General features: G+C 42.8%; 1 long non-coding RNA gene across 1 annotated transcript; it reads left to right on the forward strand.

Moving 5' to 3' along the window:
- Window positions 1-13339: 13339 nt before the first annotated feature.
- On the forward strand, window positions 13340-15993 carry LOC126077479 (uncharacterized). Its single transcript, XR_007517760.1, has 3 exons — window positions 13340-13454; window positions 13581-13680; window positions 15880-15993. It is a non-coding gene; the product is annotated as an uncharacterized LOC126077479 (long non-coding RNA).
- The last annotated feature ends 288 nt before the right edge of the window (window positions 15994-16281 follow it).

Here is a 16281-nt window from a genome sequence, read left to right on the forward strand (position 1 = left end):
TCTTTTGAGATATAAAAGAGTGAAGCAAGCAGAGAGACATGGGGGACCTCATACCACCAAGAAACAAGAGCCAGGAGAATAGTGCATCCTTTGGACTCAGGGTCCCTGCGCTGAGAAGCTCCTTGACAGGGAAAGATTGATGACAAAGACCTTCCCCCAGAGCCAACAGAAAGGGAAAGCTTTCCCCTGGAGCTGGCGCCCTGAATTCAGTCTTCTAGCCTCCTAGACTGTGAGAGAGTAAATTTGTTTTTTAAAGCCATCCACTCGTGGTATTTCTGTTATAGCAGCACTAGATAACTAAGTCACACACCGATTTCTTTGTATACAGTCAGTTGTATAGAGGAGGGCAGCTCCAGAGCTCAGAAGGCCTGGCTTCAGGCATTGAAAAACACAAGCTCTGGTTTTTGACTTCAGATGACAATCCTCGAGTTTGTTCATTTGAGAAACATGCTACAATCAATAAACCTTCTCAATGCAACTCAGCCAGTTTCATTTTTCAGGCCAAAAGATCAAAAGGAAATTTAGTCATGTTTCTATGATGCTATGTACTATGAGGAAACCCTGGTGGCATAGTGGTTAAGTGCTATGGCTGCTAACCAAAACGTCAGCAGTTCAAATCCACCAGGCACTCTTTGGAAACTCTATGGGGTAGTCTACTTTGTCCTCTAGGGTAGCTATGAGTTGTAATCAACTCGATGGCAATGGCTTTGGTTTCGTTTTTTTATGTACTGTGAGGTATGTGTATGTATGTGCATGTGTGCATTATTTTGCAATACAATGTTTTAAGATGGTAACTAAGGTTTCCTTTCCCAGTCTTTCTCTATGCCCATTCATCCTTGCCCCTCACCCCCACCCCCCCAGCAGCACAGCTTTCTGTACACGCTGCCTGAGGGGGTTGAGAAGTTATAACCAAGGATGAAGAAGTCAACTGAGTTATTAAATAGACTTTTGAAAATTCCATAGCAGATTTTTCAATAGCTTTGCGGGTAAAGTGACAAAGTATTCTTTTGGTCACTTGGTCTGAAAAATGGAACTGGCTGAGTTGTGTGATAACTGAGGGGTGTGTACTGTGTTTGCATGGGGCCCTACATGATATATATCCCAAAACACGTTACTGTCGAGTTGATTCCAACTCATAGTGACCCTATAGGACAAAGTAGAACTGTTCCATAATGCTTCCAGGGAGCAGCTGGTGGATTCGAACTGCTGACCTTTTGTTAGAAGCCGAGCTCTTAACCACTGTGCCACCAGGGCTCCCATGATATGTATAAAACTCACTGCTGTTTACAAATATGTGAGTTCCTTGCAACAGCATTGTGAACAGGCAGAAGGGATACCCACCTTCGTATTATAGATGAGGAAACTGAGTCTTGGAAAATTACTGTCCCACCCAAGTTCACATAGCTACAAAGTGGGAAGAATCGGGACCAGAATCCAGTTGATCTGATTCTTAGCCCTCTACAGCCAGGAATTCTGTTTTCCTCTTCTTTATGGCACAGTTGTGCGTTTTCAACAATTTCCCATTTTTAGAAGGCAATCTACACACAGAGAGAACTTTGTTTTGACTTCTTGTTGTTCTGGCACCAGGAGGGCTTGCTTTCTTCTAGAAACTAATTGATGCTAATTACTATAATTTCTTACGCTCAGCCAGCTTTGCAAGGTAAAAAATGTGCTGCTTACTGCAGATTCTTGCAGAGCTCAGCCTGCCCTGGTTTACACACTGAAAAACTCTCAAAATCCTAAAGGAAACTTAAAATGTAAGCACACCCAGAACGTTGTCTCAACAGGCCTTTCTTCATTATGAAAGTCGTAGCATGAATCAGGACCTTGCTCAGACACAATGTATCAAAATACTATACACGGTGATGGTTGAGCAATGCGAGGAGACCAGCATGTGAAGATTATAGAAATGGCAAATACTTTGTTACCACAATTTTTTAAAAAAAGCTAAAGGGAAAAAATACTATAGATTCCTGTCCTACTATGAGGGTGGTGGTCCCTGTACATCTGTACAACTGGCCAGATGCTGAAACAGCCCTCTACCAGATCCCAGGACTGACTCAGGGGAGCCTGAAAATGATGAGCAGCAGAAAGTCGGCCAACCCCTAGTAGAGAATATGGCTATTGGTAAGTCCTGGGTGGTGCGTATGGTTAACGCCCTTGTCTGCTAACTTAAAGGTGGTGGGTTCAAGTCCACTCAGAGGGACCTTGGAAGAAAGGCCTGGTGACCTACTTTTGAAAAAATCAGTCATTGAAAGCCCCAAGGAGCACAGTCCAATTCTGACACACAAGAGGTTGCCGTGAGTCAGAGTCAACTTGGCAGCAACTGGGGTTGGTAAGCAAGCCGTGTCTCAAATATTTCCTGAACAATTTTGCAGACATTGAAAATAAAGTGCATGAAAAGTTTGTAAAAAATGGGAAAATGTTTCACGGTATGGGAAAACAAGAAAACACAAAATTGTAGGTACCGTATAGTTGCAATTACATGAAGAAAAATATTTTAAAAGGCACTAGAAAGAAGTATAACAAAATGTTAACATTATTTATCTTTGAGTGCTGCAGAATATGCGTGATTTTAATATTTTCCTCTTTCTACTTTTGTATTTTCCCTCAATTTATTTTCATCAGCATATTTCACTTTAAAGCATAAAAATAAATATCAATTTAAAAATTGAAACTAAAAAATGAGCCTACTGTGCCCTAGGTTTTCACATACTCTTGGAGTAAGTGTATGACTCTGTGTCATCACATAACGTCTTCACCAAGTCCTTCCGGCTGCCTAAAGAGAGCTCCTACCCACTACAGTTAAAGATTTTATTTCCATTCAGGTTTACATGGCTGGAGGGGTATTTCTTTTTTTTCACCGTCTTCTTGTAAAAAGGCACAAGACTACCTTCTTTCTGGCCCTGCCCCATTCTTTAAAAAAAAAAAAAAAAAAAGAAAGAAATCCTTGATAAGGCAAAACAAAACAAAAACCAAACCCTTTGCTGTAGAGTCCAACTCCTAGTGACCCTATAAAACAGAGTAAAACTGTCCCATAGGGTTTCCAAGGAGCCCCTGATGGATCCGAACTGCCGAGTCTTTGGTTAGCAGTCATAGCTCTTAACCACTACACCACCGAGGTTTCCTGATGAGGCAAAGGAAAGGCAAAAAGCCTAAAGTTGTGCTAACCCGTTGCTGTTAAGTCAATTCGGACTCACGGGGACCCTATGTGTGTCAGGGTAGAACTGTGCTGCATAGGGTTTTCGGTGACTAATTTTTTAGAAGTTAACCTTCGGGCCTCTCTACCAAGGTGCCTCTGGGTGGACTCCAGTCTTCCGGTTAGCAGCTGAGTACATTCACTGTTTACGCCACCCAGGACCTCTGGAGGTGCGCTTTCTGTTGTTGGTTTCCATGGAGTTACCTCCGACTCAGATCCAAATGAAATGCTGCCCAGTCCCGTGCCACGTGCTAAGGTGTGGTTAATTGTACCAGTGGCAAGTGTGGATATCAAAGGGCCCCTCTCTTTCCATTCCATTTATTATCTGCGTGCGACACGAAGTCACTTCCGAGGGTAAAACCAGATGAATCAAAAAAGATAAATGCAAGCTACATCAGAGATGTAGATCTTGACAGTAGACAGAGAAGAGATGAGGAAACAAAAGCGGATGGCTCCCCTACTTCCTTCTGCAGTGGACTCTATGAGGACTAAAGCTACAGCAGGAGAAAAGCAGAGATCTGTTTTCCACCATCTTCTGAATGTGTGTGTGTGTGGACGCAGTCCAATAAAGAAGTTAAGCTTTGCAACGGCCTCCCACCCTCCAACTGTTAGGGGCTTAGTTAAAGGATTATGCTTAATTCAAAATCTTCAAGCAGAGCAATTAAGACACAAATGAGAACAAAGTTAAACCCAATAGTGAGGTCAGCCAGAGTAACTTCACTTCCTATAATCACTTCCTATTATCTGCAAGGCCTGAAATAATTGCAGAATTTAACATTGTGAACTGCTTGGGAAATGTAATTGTTGCTTCCCAGCATCGCCTCATTCTTGGGGGATAAAGGGTAAGGGATGCTGATTCTGTTCCAATTAGACACAACTCTCTCCAGGTTACCAGGCAACCATAGATTTTCATTGTCCAGCCTGCTCAATTTGTGTGTGCAAAGACCCAATAAGGCAAAGTGAAAACCAGACAGCTGTGGCATTGACTACATGGAGGAAAGTGAGTAGAAGGAAATCATGGGCACACATCCATATTTTTAACAGTTTGGTATTGGTCTAATCACATCTCGTTTTTCAGCCCTATGAACAAATTAAATCTAATTCCCTTTTTTGGAACCAACAAAAGAGAGAAAAAAAAGCCCAAACCTGTTGACATTGAGTTGATTTTGACTCATAGCAACCCTATACAACAGCGTAGAACTGCCCCAGAGGGTTTCCAAGGAGCAGCTGGTGGATTCAAACTACTGACCTTGGGGTTAGAGCTGAACACTTAACCACTGCACCACCAGAGCTCCAACAAAAGAACAGCCAAAACTAAAAGTATTGCAGATTATTTCTACACCTGTTTCTTCATGAAAATGTTCCTAAACTACAAAATGGGGCCTCAAAAGGAAGCCTGACCTTAAGGGACTCAGCTCATTCATTCAACAAATATTTGGTGAGCACCTACTATGTGCCAGGCACTGTTCTAGGCTTCGGGAATACAGCCAGAGAAGAAAATAGATGAAGATTCCTACCCTTGTGGAGTTTAGATTCAAGCAGAGGGGAAATAAAAAAAAAATGGAAATAGGCACCAAATAATAAAGATAACAAGTAAATTTTAAGTGTATTGGAAGGCAATAAGTGATAGGAGAGGATAAGAGGGATTGGGAATGGGTGGATGAAGGATCCCTTTGCATTATTAAATAGGATGATCAGGATAGGCCTCAATTAGTTGGTGAGCCAGGACTTGAAGAAGGTGAGGGAATGAGAAAAGCAGCAGCCCTCCTGTTGACAGCTATTATCTTTTCAGGTATTTCCCCAGGACCTCCATAATAAAACCATGAGGGTACAATAGAGTCTGGGTTCTTTCTCCCACAAACCAATAGAGAAGTTATTTCAAGCCCAAGAAGAAATGAATCCCTACAATGTAGGCTCCACGAGAGCAGGGACATTCTTTTCTTTACTGTATCCATAGGGCCTGGCTCAAATTAGTCTTTGTTGAATGAATAAGTTATCACCTGCTCTATGTCAGAAAGTGCACAGCTCAAGATAGGCAATGGCTGGAAAGACGTTGGAGCAATGTCCTGGATGGGTTGTGTTTCCTTCCTTAGCTGACCCCCACTTTCTGCTCTGCTCATCAGGGGATCAGGGTGCCTAGCATGCAAGTGTGAATCCCTGGCACAGGGAGATAGAAAGGAACTTGGGAAAACTTTCTCCAGGGGCAGCGTTTGTTCTACCTCAGAGGTGACAGCAGCTCTGTTCTATTTAAATCAATTCAATAACCATGTACACTTTGGGCTAAGCCCTATGGGGCATCAAAGTAACACGCTGGGGAAGGCACTCTCTAAGATGGTCGCAATGATCCCTGCCTCCTCATATTCGTGTCCTGTGTAGTCTTCTCCCCTTGAGTGTTGGCTGGACCTAGTGACTTGATGCTAACAGATATAGAATATAGCAAAAATGATGGAGTGTCACTTCTAAGATTAGGTTACAAAAAGACTATAACTTCCATATTGCTCACAGTCTGTACTCTCTCTCTCTCTATGTCTCTCTTTACTTTCTCTCTCAGAGCTCTCACTCTGGGGGAAGCAAGTCACCATGTTATTAGTAGCCCTACGAAGAGCTCCACATGGCAAGAGATTCTGAGAGCTGCCAACAGCTAAGCAAGTGAGATCGGAAGCAGATATTTTCACAGCTGAGCCTTGAGGTGAGTGACCTCAACCCCAACCAACACCTAATTTAAATGTTATATAGACAGCAAGCTTAGAGTTGGAGAATATAAGGTACTTGTAAGAGCCTCAGATAAATGGAGAGTGAAAGAGAATAAAGAAGTATTGAGAGGCCATATGAAAAGTAATGGCTGTACACTCTAAGCAAACAGGGAGACAGAGCTTGTATTTGAGCATCTTCTCCTGGTCCCCAGTCTGTGGCACACATTTTCAGAAGGAATAAATTAATAAAGACCGAAAAAGTATATTACCTACAGACCCTCACTAAATTAACTTTATAAAGACAGTCCCATTGAAACCAAACCTGTTGCTGTCAAGTCGATTCTCATAGTAAAAAAAAAAAAAGACAGTCCCATTGAAACCAAACCTGTTGCTGTCAAGTCGATTCTCATAGTAGAAGTGTGTAAATTGGAAGAGAAGAGATCAAAGTTAAAATGTTCAAAGTTGATTTATTTCAGATAAAAGGAAAAATATGCATTAACTTTATCCTCAGTTAAGATAATTATGTTAAGTTAATTTTGCACAATAAAATTTCGAGGTAATCCTATGATGTCCAAACTTAGACCTCAAGGGGAATTAGACCCAAATACAAGCTCCTCATTTTTCTCTGTTCCTCTTTGTTAATTCTCTGCTTCTCCCTGTAGTTGTTGTTCTTAGTGCTGTCAAGTCAGTTCCAACTCGTATCAACCCAAAGTATGACCGAATGAAACACTGCCCGGTCCTGCACCATCTGCTTCTCCCTAGAACTAGAGAATTCTTAGGCCCATGAGAGCCACTCACTACGTAAGAGGATCGATAACTACATGAAAATAACAACCTCAATAACAACTGCAGATTCAGATTTAGCAGAAACAACATTGGAATTGTCCTCTTAGGCTACCACAAAGTCCTGGAGATGGAGAAGTTTCCTTATGCTCCAACTGCATTGGCCTGCATTCCCTATGCTCCAGCTGCGTTGGTCTACTTGCTATTTCTCTAACACACCATGCTTTTCCATGACTCCATGGCTTTCTCCATGCTGTTCCCTCTAGGGATGCCTTTGCCCTTTACTTACCTGAACACATTCTACTCATTCATCAAAGTCTAGTTCAAACCTGACCCCTGAGAAACTTTCCTCACCCCGAGGCAGAGTTAGTCCTTCCTTCTTTAATATTTCTGTAGTGCCTAATTTATATCACCCTTATAACACTAACCCTATTTCTGGGGTCATGGCTTTCCATCTCTTTTCCAGAAACCATGAGTTCTCAATAGTCAAAGTGGCTGGTACATAATAGGTATAAAAAAACAAATGCTGGAAGTTGGTGGATAGGTGGATGGATGGATGGATGGATGGATGGATGGATGGATGGATGGATGGATGGATGGATGGATGGATGGATGGATGGATGGATGGATGGATGGATGGATGGATGGATGGATGGATGGATGGATGGATGGATGGATGGATGGACTGTAGATGAATGGATGGATGGATGGATGGATGGATGGATGGATGGATGGATGGATGGATGGATGGATGGATGGATGGATGAATGGACTGTAGATGAATGGATAGATGGATGGATAGATAATGGCAGAGAATGGGTAGGTAGTCAACAAACCCATTTTCTCTTTTTCCTGGGCATGCTTTTAGACCGTATTTCCCAGTCCCTTCTGTTTCGAAGAGATCATGTGACTTAGTCATGGCCAATAAAACACAAGCAGAAATGAGTGCCATTTCCAGACTGGTCCTCTAAAATCTCCCACACAACCTTCCACATCTTCTTCCCTTCCTTGTTTACCAGCTAGATGCAGAGGATTCGGTGGAAAACCCTAAGGCCACTGGCAGAGAACCCAAATGGAAGAAGCCTGGGTCACTGAACAACCACACAGAACAAAGGCCCCTGTTCTGCACTGGACAATAACAAAAACAGGAAACAAACCTTGACTGTGTAAATCCACTAGGATTTGGGGGCTGTTTGTTAAAGCAGTAGCCTATCCTGACTGTACATGAATGAATCTAAGAAATAGTATCAATGAGTGGGGCTTCCGGTATTCTAAGAAACATCATTAGCTCCATGACAGTCTAGATGGCCCACGTCTATATTTTGAGATTTCTGGCATTGACATTGCCTTAATTAAACTAAACCCTTGCAGGCAATGGTGAGTTCCAACCTTAGGATTGTGAGGACACATTCTCAACTTTTTACAGAGCTGTCACTAGTATACTGCACACTACAGCAAGTTATGTCACTGAGAACGGTGACTTGGAGAGGACCTCATAAACTAGAGGGAGCTGGCTCTGCCTGCTAGTTCTACAAAAAAAGGATTTGCAGCTCCCAGCCAATCCAGACACCATCCGCATGTCTCCAGTGATTGGTCTGAGGCCGTGGGCACCTAACCAGTCAGGGACAGTCAGAGTCTCCTCATGAAACTGTATACTTTGAGAGTCTACCTTTATATAGGATTGGGACATGCCCATACCTTATAACCCTGGGGTGAAAATCTTCCCACACCTTAGAGGGAGCCCATTGAAGAATGAAGAGTAGACAGAAAAAAAAAAAAAAAAAAAAGAGGTAAGGAATGAAGAGAAACATGCAGCTGTTCTCTAAGCTCCACCTAACTAACACCTTTCAGGACTCTGAACTAGTAAATGCTGTTTTGCTGAAGCCACTTTGAGTTGGTTTTCTGTTGCTCACAATAAAAGGGCTCTGACTGATAGAAATGTATGTGCTCAGAACCCAAAGTCCTGCCTAGGGTTTAATTTCATAACACCACTCCTTTCTTTCTGATAAATGATGTTCAATATGTATTTCTTTAAAAAAAGAGTAATTAAACTTGCTTTTGTTTTGAGAATGTCATGACTTGAGATAATTGTCTATAAAACCTTAAGCACTGCAGACTATCTTAGGAATCACTGTTTTTTATTGGACAGTCTTGGAGAAATCTAGGTGTGTGAGAAAGGAAATAGAGAAGAGTAATATCAATAAAGAGTGAGCTTAAAAAGAGACAGATACAAGTAGTTTTCACTATGAAGAGATATTTTGATATAATGGAGAGAACTGGATTTATAGCCAGAAAACCTCAGTTATCTTTGAGCAAACCACTTACTTGTGATACAGTAAAAAGACCCTGAGATTTGGAGCCAGGTGTTCCTGAGTTTGTCTCCAGATCTGGCACTTTCTAATTATGTAGTTTTGAGGCAAATAAAAACCTAGCAAGCATCAGATTCTTTATGAAATGGGGCTAAAGATACCACTTGGCTGGATTGATATACAAATCAGTAGAGCAGCTGTTACTGGAATAAGGTTCTTGCCTCTCACTGGTCAAGAATGAGCAGGTAAGGTAAGTAGAGTTTTCCACGTGAGCAAAGCATTATTGAAGAGGCTTGCAAATGGAGATGAGGAGGGCCTAAGCAACACCCCCTTCTCACAGAACAAAAGACTTGCCTGGGTTTTTAAAAGTCCTTGGGTGGGAAAAGATTCATGTTTATTCATAGGCATAGGCAGGGATATGTTAACTATGGTGCACGCAGCAGCTTTCTGAGATGGCTCCTGTCCCAGAGGCCTCCGGGATTTGTAGCAGGACTTATTATGGGGTGTCACTCCTGCATGGTCTCTCGCTCCCTGAGTTCGATTCCCCTGCTGCGGCTACAGCACCTCGTTGCCTGTGGTGCAAGGTCACACAGCTGTCACAGGTGGATGCTCTGCGCATGTCCCTGGGACTGGTTTCATCAGGCTGCTTCTGAAAGACAACTTTAAAGAAGTTTGTGGGCTGTTTTCTGATACCCTGCCCGTTGTTCTGGGGAATGGCTTTGTGTCTGTGCCCTGGCCCATTTCCTGTTACTTTATTTACAGATTTGGGGGCCCCTCTGTTCCCTGTCTTACAGCTACTATCACACCTGACACATGGTAGGTACTCAATAGATGGTAGCAGCAAGTCACCTTTTTTCTTGTTGTTATTATTTATTCCTGGGATCCTCAGTTTCTCCATCTGTGAATTCTAGGTAATAACTCTTGCTGATAACGGTATTCTTATGTAGACTGAAAAGAATTATGCAACTTGAAAGTACTTCATAAAATGCATATCAGATACAAATATAAAGAATTGCTATTAATATAAGACAAGTGATTAGAAAGTTCATTGAATTCTTGTGTTTTAGCTTCTTAATGCTGCTATAACAGAAATACCACAAGTGAGTGGCTTTAAAAAACAGAAATTTATTTTCTTACAATTTAGGAGGCTAGAAGCCAGAATTCAGGGCCAGCTCTAGTGGAAGCCTCTCACTCTGTCGGCTCTGGGAAAAAACCCGTGTCTCAGCTTCTGTAGCTGCCGTCCTTGGAATTCCTGGGCTTGGAGACTAGACTGCCTCCATAGTCTTCAGAAAGCACTGGTATTCCCCCTGTGTCTACCTTCTTTGGTGCCTAATCTGCTCTCATTATTTCTCAAAAGTGATTGGTTTAAGACACACCTCACATTGATACAGCCTTGTTAACAAAGAAAATCCTCTTCCCAAATAGAATTACATCCACAGGTATGTCGTTGTGTGACATCAAGTTGATTCTGACTCATAGCATCTCTGTAGGACAGAGTAGAACTGCCCCATAGCATTTCCGTAGGGTCATTATGAGTCAAAATCAACTTGATGGCAACGGGTTTGGTTTGGTTTTTGGTAACCTTCACAGGAGCAGATCACCAGGTCTTTTCTTCCACAGAGCCACTGGTGGGTTTGAACTGCCAAGCACTTAGCCATTAACCCATTGAGCCACCAGGGCTCCTTATCCACAGGTATAGGGGTTAAGATTTATGACACATGTTTTGTGGACACAATTCAATCCAGAACCCCTTATTTTTATGGTTTAATAGTCTCATTAGCACCAGCTTTGTGTGAAGGGACCAGCCCCTCCTAAGAAAGCAGGAAGCAGCTCCAGGGTGAAGACAAGTGTAGGTCCTGCCCATCAGGTCAAAGCCATGGGCAGGGTTCCAGCCTCCAGCTCAATATCAGGCATGCTCTGCACAAACTGGAATCCAATTAGGAGAACTGAGCCAACCACAGTCAGAAACACAGCAGGAGCTCTAAACACGAAACATAAGTTGTTCCTGCTTTTTATGTTGGAAACTGAAAACAGCATCGTCGATACTGAAATGATGTGTGCAGGAAAATTGCACCTAGACTCGCTTGCTAAACGTCTTAAATTATGCCTGGTCACCAACTCCCCCCCCCCCAAAAAAAAAACAACTAACTGGTAGGAAAGTCTCCTCCTTTTCACTGTGCCTTGCTGTTTGTCTCCCAGGAGTTCTCATCTATCACTGAACTGAGAGCCTGAGTCAGCCCTCCAAAAATAGCAAAGGAGAAGTTAGCTTGTGGAAGTTCAGAAGTGATCAGTAACCAGATGCCATGGTATCAAACACTTTAACCCACATTAATCATATGAGCTTTTCACCTTGAGACAAAACAGAGGTCAAGTGGTTATTGTTTTGTTTTCTTAAAACAATTTACTCTAGAAGAAACATGCAAGATCTGTCATCAACCGAGAGAAAAGATATTTGTTTTTGTGTCTAAATGGGGCAAATGAAATCATGTGGCTATGCCTTAACATTTTTAGAGGAGTGACATCTGGCTGAAGTGAACACGCCAAAAGGTGTTGAAGGGAAAAAGAAATCGAAAGAAGCAGAGTTTTGAGGGTGGTTGAGGGTGAGGGGTGGGCCATGCCCTCTTTACCATGTGATGTTTTACAGGGCAATGGCTTGTGATGTTTAACAGTTTCAGGTGTGTGGTTGTTTCCATACCAGATGACCCAGCAACCCTATCTTTGGCTTCCCTGAGCCATGTCCAGATTTCAGATGAGGAGGGGAGGGGCAAAAGAAAACAACCAGGTTATGCCAAGAGGGAGCAAGCCCAATGCTGTGTACTCTACATGGGATATCAGGGCACCAAGGGAGAGAAATGGAGCCTTGGTGGCACAGTGTTAAGAGCTCAGCTGCTAACCAAAAGGTCAGCAGTTTGAAGCCACCAGCCACTCCTTGGACACCCTGTGGGAACAGCTCTACTCTGTCTTATAGGGTTGCTATGAGTTGGAAGAAGAAGAAAGAGGCAGCGGGATTGAAGGAAGACTCATTAATAACCTGTATTGTGCAGATGACACAACCTTGCTTGCTGAAAATGAAGAAGACTTGAAACACTTACTGATGAAGATCAAAGACCACAGCCTTCAGTGTGGATTACACCTCAACATAAAGAAAACAAAAATCCTCACAACTGGACCAATGAGCAACATCATGATAAACAGAGAAAAGATTGAAGTTGTCAAGGATTTCATTTTCCTTGGATCCACAATCAACAGCCATGGAAGCAGCAGTCAAGAAATCAAAAGACGTGTTGCATTGGACAAATCCGCTGGAAAGGACCTCATTAAAGTGTTGAAGAGCAAAGATGTCACCTTGAAGACTAAGGTGCACCTGACCCAAGCCATGATATTTTCAATTGCCTCATATGCATGTGAAAGCTGGACAATGAATAAGGAAGACCAAAGAAGAATTGACACTTTTGAATTGTGGTGTTGAATAAGAATATTGAGTATATCATGTACTGCCAGAAGAACAAACAAATCTGTCTTGGAGGAAGTACAACCAGAAAGCTTCTTAGAAGCAAGGATGGCGAGACTGCATCTTACATACTTTGGACATGTTTTCAGGAGGGATCAGTCCCTGGAGAAGGACATCATGCTTGGCAGAGTACAGGGTCAGCGGAAAAGACGGAGACCCTCGACAAGCTGGATTGACACAGTGGTCACAACAATGGGTTCAAGCATAACAATGATTATAAGGATGGCGCAGCACCAGGCAGTGTTTTGTTCTGTGGTATGCAGGGTCGCTATGAGCTAGAACCAACTCGAAGGCACCTAACAACAACAACGACATGAGTTAGAATCGACTTGATGGCAATGGGATTTTTTTTTAAGCAAGAGAAGGACTGCACACACTACAACATTGTATTGGCAAGCTCAAGTTCCACCTGAGAAACGTACACCAAAATTATAGCCTGGATTTCCTCAGGATCTTTCTTCTTGCTGGCTTCCCTTTGGTCTATTTTCTCAACTACATCAAAGAGAGAGGAAATCTGTATTTTTTTTTTTTTTTTTTTTGGCCAGCTCATCAACTTGGTTGATATAATCTGGGTAAAACTACATTTTAGCAATGATTTGTGAATAAATCTTCCTGGTAGTCCAATATCCTTCCAAATAGTGGAGAGAATGAAGGTTTAAAACCAGAAGGCTCGGGTCTAGGCAGCTTCTGTTCCATTAGCAGCTAGTCCTTGAAGAAGATACTTGAGTCTTGGTTTCCTCATCCATAAAATGTGGCAACACATGCTGACTCCTACCTTCTTGTGAGAAGGAAATACAATAAAGCGTTAGGTCAATGTGCTCTGTGAACTGAAGAGCATTACAAAAATGTACAGTTATTCATAATAGCAAGAAAGAATGCTTGGTAATTTTGGACAGTGATTCCTGAGAAGTCCAGATGACAGCAGATGCACAGCTAAGATACACATAGCTGATCTCAAGGTATGACAGTGACCTTCCTAATAAGGAAAAAAAAAAAAAGTGGACTCTAATAAATCTGAAGTTCCTCTTTTAACAGCTTTGTCTCTGGAAGAACACTCAGGAGAAAAGTAAAATGCGTCTTTGCAGTCTTTTCTAGGAAGAGCAAATTTACAGTGGCATGAGGGAGCTTTGTTGATACCTCACAGGATTATGTCAAATGAAATCTGCAAGCCTACAAATTCAATTGGTAAGAGAACAGCAGTCTCTGAATCATGTAATGACTCTGGATGGCACTAATCGAAGAGTATGTGGGTGTGAGACAAAGAACTTGGTTTGGCCCTTTGACTGTAAAAACAACCCGTTGCTGTTGAGTCAATTCCAACTCACAGCAACACTATAGAACAGAGTAGAACTGCCCCATAGGGTTTCCAAGGAGTGGCTGGTGGATTCGAAGTGCCGACCTTTTGGTTAACTGTCGACCTTTACAGTTAACTGCTGACCTTTTGGTTAGCAGCTGAGCTCTTAACCACTGTGCCACCAGACCCTAGTTTCTGAAAATATTTCAAGAAATCAAGATGCCTCTGTGTTCCAAAATAGCCAAGCAAGTAGGGACTACATAGGTCCCACGCCTGGAGAACTAACTTCAGGAAGAGGGTAGTCCGAATGCAGCCATGTATATTTATTGATCAAATCTATAACTATGCATTAAGGCCCAAGTCATGCATATTCATTGAGGCCCCAATGACTAGGGGACTGGGGGACCAGAGCCTTGGAGCACTCTCTGTGGTTCTTCCTGGATTGGCGAGAAGATCCATGGACAGGGGACAGAGAGGCAAGTCCCTGGGGACAGTGGAGGCCCTGGGCCGGGAACTCTCCCAGGCCTTGCCTGATGCATCTCTAAGTTTGTATCCTTACTGGTTATACTAAATGGGTAAGTATAGGTCATAGTTTCCAGGATATCTCATTCTAGAGAATTATCAAACTCACTGGCGACAGTGAGAACCAGCAGAGAGGCTGGTGTTGCATGTTTGGCGACAACTGAAAGGACAGAGTCCTAACTTGTGGAGCCCCATCTCTGGGTCAGAGAGAGAAAGTGCCATGTGGGTGACTGATAGCAGAATGATGAAGTCGAAAAGTGGGGATATAAGTTATCTTCACATTTTGAAAATTAGCCTTACGTTATTTTATTTATTTATTTTGATCCTAAATACAAATGTATTTGACATAATACATTTTTCTGGTTCACCCTTCACCACTTGGGTCAGACCTCCTGTGGGATCTCTTCCCTGTAGCTTTCTTGGGGGAGGGAGAGAATCCCCAAACAAACACTTTTGCTACCTCTGGACATTTGCTTTTTCCTTTTCTTCTGCTCTGGCTCCTTCCACAATATTGCTATCAAAGCCCAGTTAGGATGTCTCTCCTTCACCACCAGAGCTGGCCATCAAAGTCACAGAGAGCCAGGACAGACCTGCTTTAAAACTGCTCTGCCACCGTGAGTAGAATGATTTCCCAGCATCCTGTATGGTCATGACTCTGAGGAGCCTAGTCATTCGTGTACGCAAAACCACTCTTCGCATCTCTGCTCATCTTTCTTCCCACGCAAGAATCAAACACAAGTCCATGGGACTGACAGGTGAACCAAGCTCTCAGGCAGCACTGTCCTCCAGACCCTCACCCCCTCTATCCTATTCCTCTATCCCATCTGTTTTTTCATACCTTCTGACCAGCTGTACCAAGGCCTTGTTTCCACTTGCTCCATAATCAGCCCGCTCTAATAAGGTTTTGTGTTTCACTATGAAGCTTTCACTACGAAGAGAGTTGCTAAATATTTACTAACACATTCATCCGCTCTAATATGATGGTGCATTAAAGTGGCAGCCTGGCGGACAGAGGACGTGTGTGTTGAGTGATAGGGAGGGTGCCTGCCCGGGTTCTAGCCCTTGTCTTCACTTTCTAGCAAAACTGAGACAATTCCACCATATGTGTAAGATTCACATTACTTGTTGGATTTTCTTCCAGTGTGTCTCCTCCTGGTGCTAACACCCCTAAATGAGCCACGGTTCACTGATGTCTTGAAACATTTCTCTGCATGCTCTTAACCAGAGCTGAGTAAGCACAGCTTTCTCAATTCTCTTTCCTCAACCAAAAATATTAAGTTCTGCAAACCAAAATGCCACTGGCATTAGAATAATGCCCTGAATGGTCTGAGCGAATTCTTTTGTGACAACAATTTAGATGCATGCGTTTCATTATGACCAAAAGATAAAGTAAGTGTTAGGAAAGAGCGCGCCTATGTGGAGAGTTTCCATTGGCCCTGTAGGCAGTTCTGTCATAACCAGATGTCTAAGGAGACTTCACGCGTTTGTAACATAAGCTACTTTCATGATTCCCTGGATATCTGTCAAGTGCTCGATCATCATTTTCTCCTGCTGCTCATCCCCAACAGAGCTGCTCTGTGGGAGCCATCTTCTGCCCAGGTAAATGCTGAGTCTGTTGCCTTCTGGAAGAACTAGTTACTGTCGAGAAGAGGAGAAGCTTATCAGGTGGAAAAAGCAGCAGTATCCAAGGCAAACGAAGGTGGGCACAAAGGATTCGCTTAGTTTGCACTTTCAGAGCTGCCCACTTGCTGCCCCTGGTAGCTGCCAGTGTGGTCTAAGCCCAGCACCAGTCCAGCCTGCTCAAATACTGATTTTAGTAACCCTTTAAAGTAAGCTTCTCAAAGGTAGAGACGAGAGTTATGTTTGGTTTTGTTTTACATTGTTTTCCATTTAGCATAGAGCCTCAGAAAGCCTAGCACGGTAGCTCTTCTAAAAAACTACCAGTTCCCGTCAAGTCCGTTCCAACTCCT

The sequence above is a fragment of the Elephas maximus genome, chromosome 5, assembly GCF_024166365.1.
Source record: "Elephas maximus indicus isolate mEleMax1 chromosome 5, mEleMax1 primary haplotype, whole genome shotgun sequence".
Classification (NCBI taxonomy): Eukaryota; Metazoa; Chordata; class Mammalia; order Proboscidea; family Elephantidae; genus Elephas; species Elephas maximus.